At 41.2% G+C, this 9087-nt stretch overlaps 1 non-coding gene across 1 annotated transcript; it reads left to right on the top strand.

Moving 5' to 3' along the window:
- The first annotated feature begins 3745 nt into the window (after window positions 1–3745).
- Window positions 3746–3852, top strand: LOC141625339 (small nucleolar RNA R71). Its single transcript, XR_012535125.1, has one exon. It is a non-coding gene; the product is annotated as a small nucleolar RNA R71 (small nucleolar RNA).
- The last annotated feature ends 5235 nt before the right edge of the window (window positions 3853–9087 follow it).

Below are 9087 nucleotides of genomic sequence, written 5' to 3'. Positions count from 1 at the left end.
ACAAAGTAACAATCCCAAGAACAAAAACTACTAGCTTGACAAAGGCAGGCTAAGTGTAGGATGTAGTAACGGGACAAAAAGGCTATTTTTGGCAGTGTGGAGTTTATGGGCATAATGAGAAAAGGGAAACCTCTACCACATGTGTCAACAAACCACAGACCGAATGCATACAGGTATTAAGCAGATTAAGTTCATATTTATGCATATTGATGTAACATGTCTCATAAGGAGTACTACTCACATTCCTAGATAAACTGGTCATGAATGTCACCAGTTATAGGCTCTAAATCTTAGAAATATGATGTAGTTTGCCAAAGATCAAAGTCAAGTCTCAAGTCCAGCAATTAAATTAACGAAAACTCGTAGACTATGCATATATGATTCTACTAATAACATGTCAATTAGCACGGCTTAGGCAAAAACAGATGCAAATGCAATGTCATCATTGAAATACTACCATTCCGACTCAACCTATATGCTAAAATAAACGTGCAATTTTTTTTTGAATTTTTGAAATTTTTCAATTTTTTTGAAATTTTTGTATATATGAGAAAGTAAACAACAATGCAAGACAAAATATAAACGTGAATGCAAACAAATGAAGTGCAACGCAAAACCCTTCCCCAAACCAAATCGCACAATGTCCCCATTGTGCAAAATCATGTAATGAAAGAAAAGAGAAACGGAAATTTGCGAGAAAATAAATAAATATGACATGAAGTAAAACTCGGGAACTCACAAGACTTTAAGCGCAAAAAAAAGAAACCTCCCCAAACCAGCGTGAGCTAGGAGGTTTCAGTAGCCAGCAGTGCTACCAATAAGTACCTGAAAGACAAACAAAAACCACGCATAAAACCTAGAAAACAATAACGAAGCGGTAATTATGTGCAAAATTAAGAAAATGGAAGAAATCAGATAGATGACGGAAAATAAAGTGGAGTAGAAAACTCCCTCAATTCCGCAAATCGACCAAACACAGCAGGGGAGAGGTCGTGAACAGGTACAGCAGTGCAGGGCGGTCAATCGACCACATAGCCCAGTCGATCGACCAGAGTGAACAGGAACAGAAGCTCCTGGAACTGTGCAGCCAGTCGATCGACCATACAGACCAGTCGATCGACTGAAAATACTGTTGTAACTTCTGATTTCTTCGTATTCGCTCAATAACTTGAGCTAATGAGGTCCAAAAACCTGCAAGTGCACAATAATACGCGCCCAAAATTGCGCAAAATCCAAAGTAAAGTCTAAAGTGCTTAAAAATCCTAAGCAAAATAATTAAATGCGAAGTCTCGCGCACACAAAAGCACTAAAAAGGTTCAAAAGCAATAAAATGTAAATGTTTTTGAAGAAGCCTCAATCAACTAATAGTTGATCAAGAATGGCCACGGAATGGCCCACTTGACTGGGTTCTGGCTACAAGAGGTAGCCTCAACGGTGCTCATCTTCTCAGCGGCACCCTTCTTAGCTTCAACATCCGCAGAACTCAATGGATCAACATGTCGGATATCTTCCCACTCAATGACCTCTTCGGACTCGTCAGAATCCAGGTCGGACTCCGTTGCTTTGACTGGCTCATCATCTGGCTCCTCATCAGTCCCATAGCTAAGGCATCCTAGACCGCCTCTTTGAACTATCGGCTCCTTCACGGCTGGAGCAACATATGGCTCTTCCTTCCCCAAACCAGCTCCTGCAATATCTAAAACAGTAGAATCGTCCTCCACTTTGCTCCCAGTCTGGGGCGGAGGTGTCACAACAGGAGTAGGAATAGAGACAGGCATATCAGGAAGTATAAAATAGGATTTCTTTTCAGAAACCGTATTGCAAGTGACAGGCCACATGGGGTCTTTCTTCCTAGCTGTATGGGCAAAGACAATGGAATGCTTCCCTACCTTAAAGGTCAAAGTACCCGAACCGACGTCAATAACTGCACCAGCAGTGTGCAGAAATGGTCTACCTAGTATGATAGGTATGTGTGCATCTTCGGGCATATCAAGCACAACGAAGTCAACAGGGAAGAAAAACTTCCCTATTTACACGGGGATGTCCTCTAAGACTCCTATTGGCTGGACCGCAGAGCGATCAGCCATCTGTACTGTCATGTCTGTGACTGCAAACCTATTCAACTTTAACTTCCTAGCAAGACTCAAGGGCATTACACTAATACTGGCTCCTAGGTCACATAAGGCTTTTTCAATAGGAAAGGTGCCAATATTACACGGGACTGAAAAACTACCCGGGTCTTCTAGCTTAAGGGGTGCAGTATGGGACAAATAAGAGCATGTCTCCTCAGTTAGTGCGACAGTATGCACAGTTTCAAGTGACTTCTTTTTAGACAGTAATTGCTTCATAAATTTCATGTAAGCAGGCACTTGATTAACTAATTCTAGGAAAGGTACTTGTACGTTTAGACTACGAACAACATTTTCAAATTTATTGAAAGATACATGTTTCTTTGTCGGCACTAATCTCTCTGGATAAGGGACTGTAAGAAGCAACTTAGCCCTCTCCTCTAAATCTCTCATGCCGGCATCGGTGGACTTAGGCTGAAAGTCCACAACCTTCTCCTTGTTGTAGCTTGACCCTTCTTCAGACCGTCTCAAATGTGAACCATTAATTGACATAGGGTCGTACTTCGGAACCGGAATGGACCCATCAGCAGTCGGGTCTGACATCAATATTTTTGGGGCAGTCGTACCCCGAAACAAGTGATCCCTCAAGTTATCGGGCATCGGAGGACGAAAAGGTTCACTATCAGCAGCATCCTCAGTCGATCGACCATGTTGCTCAGTCGATCGACTGAGTTCTACAGTTCCAGAAGTTGTTTCCTTGCGCGCTTCAGTCGATCGACCGGGTGTATCAGTCGATCGACTGATATACCTGGTAGACGCCTTTTTCTTTCCACTGTTCGTTCCAGCTTTCCTTTGACTCGGTTTCGCCTCATCTTTTGCAGCAGGGTCCTCGACCATGACGGGCCCCTCAAGGGTAGACCCACTCCTCAAAGTGATGGCATTAAGGGTCTCTTTTTGGTCCGTCTAAGTCGGTAAGTGTCCCGGAGCTCGAGTTGTACTCTTGCTAGCCAATTGAGCAATTTGGCTCTCTAGTAGTTTCATCCCGGCCTCTCTAGCTTGGGACTCCTTTTGCAACATATTCTTTAACTCAGCAAAGTCGGAATTTTGGGATTGTTGCTGCTGCGGCACATAGGGAGGTTTTTGAAACTGTTGTTGCTTATGAGGGGGCACATAAGTTTGATGCTGCTGCTGCTGTGGGGCTTGAGTAGGATTTAAGACATTTTGGCTACTCCACCTCAAGTTTGGGTGGACGTTCGGCTCATAGTAAGTGTTTGTCTACCTATAATGTTGAAAGGCAACACAAGACTCAAAGGGACTGGGACAATTTTCTGAAACATGTCCCTCGGCTCCACATCTTTTACGAGACATTTAAAGGACCGTCGACACAAAGATTTACATGGTAAATACCTCCTTTCGAAGCTCCTCCCAACTCGTACTTGTCAAATCTAGCTGTGAGAGCTTCAAGTGCAGCCATAGAAGGAGATTCAGCACTTCTCCTTTGATTCCCCCGGGAATTCCCATACTCAGCTTTATGGGTGGCTAAGTCATCAATGATCTTCCACCCCTTAGTCTCTCCCATATTCTCCTGGAATCGGCCACTGGCCGCAGCATCCAAGATAGCCCTCTGATCGTCATACAGCCCATTATAGAATTGATTGCATAGACTCCACTTTTCGGATCCATGGTGCGGAATGGTTCGCACCAACTTCTTGAAACGGACCCATGCTTCATGAAAGTTCTCACCAGGGCCCTGTTTAAAGCTCGTGATCTGAGCTCTAATGGCATTGGTCTTCGAGGCAGAAAAATACTTCTTGTAAAACGCCAAGGCCAACGAATTCCAATCAGTTATCCCACTGGCAGCTCGATCCAGGTCTCTATACCACTCCCTTGCAGCATCACAAAGAGAGAATATAAACATGGTCTCCTTCACCTGGTCCTGGGTCACACCGGTTGGTGGGGGTATGGAACAGCAATAATCAATAAATGTCTCCATATGCTTAGCTGCATCTTCATTCGCAGCTCCCCCAAACTGGTTTCTCTCAACCAAGTTGATATAGGACGGCTTCGGCTCGAATTTCCGGTCCGTCCCTGGTAAAGCAAATCCCTTATAGAGATTCGCAGCTGTCGGCTCAGAGTGACTGGCAATAGTTGCTTCTTCAGCCATTTCTAGAAAGTCTGGAGAAGCGACTGTCTCAGCCGATGAATTAGAAACTGGAGATGAATGTGGATCCTCCTCAAATAGAGCGTTCTCGTAGTAACTAGACAGAGTACTCAGCTCTTCCTCTGTCGGCAATATCCTAGATGATCGCCTCAACTCACGTAGGGTCTTTTCAATCTCAGGATTGATCGGTAGTAGTTCACCACCCTGTGACCTGCGCATAAGATGAAACTACAAGAAGAATATGAGAATAGTTTAAGGAACGAATGTCCCTTTAACTAAGAAACAGACTAAAATAAAACAACTAAAAATTAGAACAATTGCCTCCCCGGCAACGGCGCCAAAATTTGATACCCGTCATAGTGAGTACCAAAAATAATATTTATATTTCCTATTAAGACTAACAGAAGCTAGTGGTAACAGGGTCGAACCACAGGGAGGCGAATGTAATTAATAATTGTCTAATTCTAGTCTAAGGTAACGAATGTGGGGGTTGAGTTGATTTGGTCTATAGCAAATAGGCAATAAAAGACAAAAAACTAAATAAACGGATAAAACAGATAAAAGAAAGGTACTGGGATGGTCGGTTCACCTATAGATTCGGCGGCAGCATACTAAGTAGGTCTAAATCAAACACATGAGGCGGGAAAACAAGAGGTCCTCTCGGTCCACTCTTAACAAGTAGAATCTTTCGATCTCGCTACAAGACCCTAATATCACTAATACTGACTTTCGTCCTGAAAAGTGACTAACAACCTAAACTTTACCTATCTTTCGATCTCAGCATAGTTTAGTCATTTTAATTGGTGGTCAATCAACCTTCCCTATCTTTCGATCTAATGGGTCAGTCATATCCTAAACATTCAACTAGTCGTGTGCACTCGATTCGTCAAATATAGAAATTAAATCAATTAAAACGAAGGGAAAACCTCACGTGGCCAGTCGATTGACCAGGTATGGCGGTCGATCGACTGACACGCGATTTCAGTCTACTATTCTACGCCGCCTAATCCTACAGATCCCCTACATCCTAGCACGAATAAATTAGCTACTCATGACTATAGTGGAAACAACAATAATATTAAGGATTAAAACTACTGATTTCATGCTTGAATTAACGGAATAAAAGATTATCATAAAACGATAATTATGGCCTCGGGAAACTAACTAGCAATTTCTATACTATCAACGATAATAAGGATGAGCTGAAACAAGAATAAGAGAATACCGAAAGGAAGAGTTGCAGGAATCGAATCCAGAAAACGAATGCAAAAAGTAACTTGTATACGAAACAATATTCGGAACCCTAATTATTTCCTATAGAACTGTATGCTAAACTTCAATAAAAATTTGATACATATTCTGAATACCTAGCTTACGTTATATAGAATACAACGTAGCTCTTATTTCCAAAACCTAGATAAAATGGGCTTCAAGTTCCTCGATCTTTTAATTCACGTCTGAAGTATCGGTTTGGTCGATCGATCGGGAATGATCGATCGATCGGTCTATCTTTGAACAAGAGGCTACGGAACCCGTGGGTTGGTCGATCGACTGAAGGCAGTGGTCGATCGACTGATGTAGCTGACACTTGACTTCTAACTTCTCGTGGATTTGTCTTTTGGGCCTTGAAATGCGCACCAAACTCGTTCCTTAAGTGAATACTTCACGTCAAATGAAATGCAGGATACTCGGGGACGGATTTAGCTTGATTTCCGCTGAATTCTTCACATTTCTGCAATAATATACAAAAACACGAAAGTAGACGGAAATAGGGGAAATGGTAGCTTAAACTACACAAATGAGCTCTGAAATGCGTGTAAAAAGGGATGTAAAACATCATATAAATGACACGCATCAGTAGTTATGCCCTTTGGTCTTACCAATGCCCCTGCGGTCTTCATGGATCTTATGAATAAAGTCTTTAGGCCATACTTGGACAAATTTGTGGTTATTTTCATTGATGACATCCTTGTCTATTCCAAAACCAAAGAGGAGCATGGTAAACACCTGAGAATAGTCTTGGAGACGTTGAGGGAGAATAAGTTATATGCTAAGTTGAAGAAATGCGAGTTTTGGTTAAACAAAGTTGTTTTCTTAGGGCACGTTATCTCAGAGAAAGTTGTGCAAGTGGATCCCCAAAAGGTTTAGGCAATTATAAATTGGCCTAAACCCAAACACGTGACGGAAGTACATAGCTTCTTGGGATTAGCAGGGTATTATCGCCACCTTGTGGAGGATTTTTCAAAGATTGCCCAGCCACTCACAAACCTTATAAAGATGAGTACCAAGTTTGAGTGGAGTCAGAAATGTGAAAAAGCATTTAGTGAACTTAAGAGATGACTTACCTCGGCACCTGTTCTTACCCTTCCAAATGGCACAGACGGGTTTGAAATTTTCAGCGATGCTTCAAAACAAGGATTGGGTTGCGTGTTAATGCAAAATGGGAAGGTGATTGCTTATGCATCTAGACAGCTAAAACCTTACGAACAAAACTACCCTACCCATGATTTGGAGTTAGCCCTGTGGTCTTTGCACTAAACATTTGGAGACACTATCTTTATGGAGTTTCGTGTCGTATCTACACAGATCACAAGAGCTTGAAATACTTATTCACCCAAAAAGGAGATTAACATGAGACAACTTAAATGGCTTGAGTTTCTCAAGGATTATGAAATAGGCATCCAATACCACCCAGCTAAAGCAAACGTGGTTGCGGATGCACGTAGCCGTAAACGTCGTACTGTTAACTCGCTTATGGGTGAGCAAATCATCATCCAAGAAGACAATAAAAATCTATGTGCCGAAACGGATGCCGAGGTTTGTGTCTGGCAGCTAAGAGCCTTAGAAGTGAGACCAGCCTTAACGAGGAAATAAACGAGGCCCAAAAGATTGACCCCCAATTAGAAAGGATTCGGAGGAACGTTAAGATAGGGAAATTCCATGGGTTCATCATCCAAAATGACGGGTCACTTTGGTTTCAATATCGGTTGTGTGTACCTAATAATGAAACCCTTAAGAAAAAGATTTTAGAGGAAGCTCACTGCACACGATATTCGATTCATCCAGGGGGTAACAAAATGTACAAGGACCTCCGCAAAATGTTTTGGTGGAATAATATGAAATGGAGATTCCAGAATTTATCCAAAATGTCTAACCTGTCAACAAGTAAAAATCGAACATCAAAGGCCAGGAGAACTTTTGCAGCCTTTAGATGTTCCCACATGGAAATGGGAGTCAATAGCAATGGATTTTGTGACAGGATTACCTCCGACGGCCCAGGGAATGAATGAGATATGGGTAATTTTAGACCGATTAACCAAGAGTGCACACTTTTTAGCAACAAAAACCACGTGGAACTCAGAACAGTTGGCAAAGAAATACATAAAAGAAATTGTTAGATTACACGGAGTTCCCAAAACAATTGTGTTGGATCATGACACAAACGTTTTAGCAAAATTTTGGAAAAGTTTTCAAAATGCCCTAGGAAGTCATTTGAACTTTGGTATGACTTTTCATCCACAGATCAATGGACAGACAGAGAGAACAATTCAAACCCTAGAGGATTTGTTGAGGGCATGTGCCCTAGAATTTCAGGGGTCTTAGGAACAACATTTGCCCTTGATAGAGTTCTCATACAATAATAGTTACCATGCTAGCATTGGAATGGCACCTTTTGAGGCTTTGTATCAGAGAAAATGTAGATCTCCAATATGTCGGAGTGATATTGATAAGTCGAGGATCATTGGACCAGATATAATTCAAGAGACCACAGATAAGATAAAATTCATACAAGGGAAAATGAGAACTGCTCAGAGTCGTCAAAAGAGTTATACTGACCCTAAGAGACGACAAGTGGAATTCAAGGTAGGTGATTCAGTTTTCCTCAAGGTATCACCTTCAAAGGGGGTTATTAGATTCGGGAAACAGAGAAAATTGAGCCCAAGATATATAGGACCATTTGAGATAGTGGAGCAAGTTGGAAATGTTGCCTATATATTATCCCTTCCAATAGCAATTTCTAGAATCCATGACGTTTTTCATGTGTCACTCCTAAGAAAGTATGACCCCGACCCGAGTCACGTCATTAATTTACCTCCAGTGCGAGTTAGGGATGACCTAACCTACGAATAAAAACCGATTCAAATTTTAGATCACAAAGAAAAGGCTCTTCAAAACAAGGTTATTCCACTAGTAAATGTTTTGTGGTCATATCACGATGACACAGAAGCAACTTGGGAAACAAAACAAAAAATGCGAAGCCAATGTCCTTATCTGTTCCAATAAGGTAATACTCCAAGTTTCGAGGACGAAACTTATTTTAAGGGGGGTAGAATGTGATATCCCGAATAAAATTATATTATTTAATAGATTTAAGTAAATTATTCGCTGAAAAGGGAAAGAAATTTTATCAATGTGGAGTTGAGAGAGCACAAAATGAAATGGATCCCACCTGGAAGAAGATATTGACCCAATAAAATTTAAAAGACATGATAGTCTAGTACAGGTCAGACACTAAAATAAGAATAAAATAGTTCGGTTGAAATCCAATTCAATAATAATTTTACTCGTGAAATTTTTACTAAACCTATCTCAAAGAAAATAACCCGTATGATAAAATATCTAGATATTTTACAAAGAATACAACATATTATATGTTCTTTTGCGTCACATGTCCAAATTTGGGAAACAACATAACATATGTGCATGGTTGGAATGCTTTCCACGTACAAATGTAGAATGGTACATAGGTTTTACTTGGCTAGGGTAAAACACACGTAAGGCATAGGTAGGAAGGTAGGGCACTATTTCCACCGACTTAATTTCATTATAAAAGGACATAAAGCCCTCTGAAAATGC

Source organism: Silene latifolia, chromosome X (genome assembly GCF_048544455.1).
Source record: "Silene latifolia isolate original U9 population chromosome X, ASM4854445v1, whole genome shotgun sequence".
NCBI classification, from domain to species: Eukaryota; Viridiplantae; Streptophyta; class Magnoliopsida; order Caryophyllales; family Caryophyllaceae; genus Silene; species Silene latifolia.
The sequence above is the reverse complement of the archived record's forward strand: the minus strand, read 5'-3'. Positions and strand labels throughout refer to the sequence as shown.